Raw genomic sequence first — 2,707 nt, 5'->3', positions numbered from 1 at the left:
GCCTTTTTGTAAAAAAAAAAAAAAAAAAAAACATTACAACCACTATTTCCTCAGGAAATGGCAATGAGAAGCACAAATGGCAATGAAACTGCCTCCACATCTCTTTAACTCAGCCTTGTCTTTATTTCTCAGAATATTAGTATCAAAATTAGACTATTTCAGAATGCAGCAGGTTATAGAAATATCATGTCTGAGCAAATGAGGAGTGTTGTGATCCCCATTTACTTCTATCCACAAAGATTGCACACAATGGAACAGTGTATAGTGTTACTCGGTGTGTCCTTTTATCTTACCTTTAACCAGGGCTCTCAAATTATATCAAAAGTTTGAAGTGAGATTACATCTGTTAGGGGAGGAGCCACTCAAATATTTGCAGCAGCGGCCCCTCGGCCCCACCCAATTCTCTCAAGTTCTTGCTAGCAGTTACAGTGCCTATTGTATGAACCTGTTGTTCATAATTGACCAGCACAAATAGAATAACAATAACAGTTGGTAAATCTGATAAAAGACAGAAAAAAGCATCCAAATAAAATACCTTTATATATTTCAAAAAGACAAATTTGGCCACAAATGAGCCAACTGCAGTGCTCAATGTACATACTGTACACAAATATAGTAGGATTGCAGAACTTGTTCCAGAGCATGTATGTCAAGCTCTCTCTCTCTCTCTCTCTCTCTCTCTCTCTGTCTCTCTCTCTCTGTGTGTGTGTGTGTGTGTGTGTGTGTGTGAGAGAGAGAATAAAAAATTATTTTTATTTTTGATACATTTGTATTTTTGAAATATATAAAACAATTTATTTTATTTGGATGAATTTGTCTGTCTTTTATCAGATTTACCAATTGTTTTAACATCTCTAGTCCTTTCCTTAATTTCAGGTAGCCAAAGCTAAGTTAAAGCTTCTGGTTGCAAAGCAGTTTTTGAATGCACAAATTTGGCATTCAAATCGCGTCGGGAACTGACTAGCAAAATAGCTACAAAAGTAAAAGCAAAGAGGTTTGTATTCAAAGTCAAAAAGCAAACACAATAGAACATTTATGTTTCAAAAAAAAAAAAAAACTCATATGTGTGTATCTTCTAAATTCTGCTGATGCTTGTCTTACTGCTCTAACATAACACTTCATTTCAGTTTCAACTAACTAGAAATTAACCTCACTTCTGCTTAGTAGTGATCGTCTTGTTCACTTCCACTTGATTTGTGTATATAGTTCATATTTAAGGAAACAATGCAATACATATTATATAATTAATATTAATATGACAGTATCTGTAGTCAAAATTGATTAAAGAAATGATAAGCAATGATGTTCATTTACTGAAGTGGAATTCAGGAACTGTGAATAAATTAATGAACAAACTGCTGCAAAATAATAACAATAATAATCACGGCTATAATAACATCCTCAACAACCAAAAAAGAGATACTGTATATGGTACTGTATACGTAAAAATATACCAAATTTAAAGTTGTATAAATAAAAAGGTAATCACATTTGTTTTTAAGTGCTTTTTATTGAGGTTCGGGGACCTCCAACATGAATTTTGCCTAGGGCCTCAAAAGGTCTAGAACCGGCCCTGAGGGCAAGGATAGTCAGATCTAGCCTAAACCATGAAGCACTCACCCGTCCGCAGGTTGAAGTTCTTCAGGAATGACGTAGAAGACTCCCTTGTGGTTGTTCTTGTTTGAGGCTCAGTTTGTAGTTACAAGTAAAGTCTCACGGCAGGCAGTCGCAACAATAAAGTCTCTTATTAGTTACAATACAAAGCATTTAATGCAAAAATATAACTTAAAATCAGTTAAGATATGAGTTCTAAAATCAAACTTTAAACAGCAACATTGGAGATGCTGTTAAGCACTCATCAATAGGGTATAAGGTGTCCTTTACGCTTAATGCAGGCAGCATCTGAAGAGTGGTTTACTCAGACTTTATATGTTTCTTTTTGGGGAATACTGTGTAACTCATGTCTAATAAGGCGGATATACTTCCTCTGACGCTTATGTTGCTCTCTGCGTCTAGCACTCTGCCTCTTTACCGTATGTCTTTGTCTGTTTCGTGTCCTCTTGATGTTGCAACATGCTCTCTCAACCCCTCTGTATACTCTTGCCAAACTTAATGGTTGATTACAGAGCATCAAACTAAATAAACCTAACTTTCACAACTGTTGCTTATTCATCCTGTCTTAAAGTATTGCAAGTACAAGCATTTTTATAGCAAAGCATATATGGCGTTAACATAAAAACAAGCAAATAACATAGCATTGAAACACATAAATAGCAATAGCAATATCAATATCCATATCCAAAACACCCCCTTCTTGCTATTTCCTGGTTCAGTCTATCTCATTTATTACTCTCTCATCTTCAGTTGCATGTACCCCTCAAAGGCATTGGTCCTTTTGTTTAACTTCATCAATTAATTTGACCTCTTGTATTTTTCTTAATTTCCCCAAAAACATTCATGTATACTCCTTGATCTAAATTTTTCCCCTTTTTGGTCTCGACACATCTTCTCTAAGCACCATATCTCTTATAATATCATGTTGGGGCCCAAATTGTAAAGCATATACAAAAATTTGGTTTATCCCCCTTTTCTTATCCAATATACATCCTTTTAACCCATCATATTACATCTCAGTATTTTAGCTGACGCTTTTTTTTTTATTTCAATAATTTCTATTTCTCATTTTTCAATATTCTATTGCCTCATT

The 2,707-nt window shown here is 34.6% G+C and overlaps 1 protein-coding gene across 2 annotated transcripts in view; it reads right to left on the bottom strand.

The window, feature by feature from the left end:
• Positions 1 to 2,025, bottom strand: part of LOC107696336 (sterile alpha motif domain-containing protein 9-like) — a 27,185-nt gene extending 25,160 nt beyond the window's left edge. For both annotated transcript variants that reach the window (XM_016496623.1, XM_016496627.1), the window contains exon 1: positions 1,621 to 2,025. The gene's annotated coding sequence lies outside the window, so the exon portion shown is untranslated. The remainder of the gene's footprint in view (positions 1 to 1,620) is intronic.
• Between the last annotated feature and the right edge of the window lie 682 nt (positions 2,026 to 2,707).

Source organism: Sinocyclocheilus anshuiensis, unplaced genomic scaffold (assembly GCF_001515605.1).
Source record: "Sinocyclocheilus anshuiensis isolate Anshui unplaced genomic scaffold, SAMN03320099.WGS_v1.1 scaffold62, whole genome shotgun sequence".
NCBI classification, from domain to species: domain Eukaryota; kingdom Metazoa; phylum Chordata; class Actinopteri; order Cypriniformes; family Cyprinidae; genus Sinocyclocheilus; species Sinocyclocheilus anshuiensis.
Note: the sequence above shows the minus strand (reverse complement) of the source record. Positions and strands in the feature narration are given on the sequence as shown.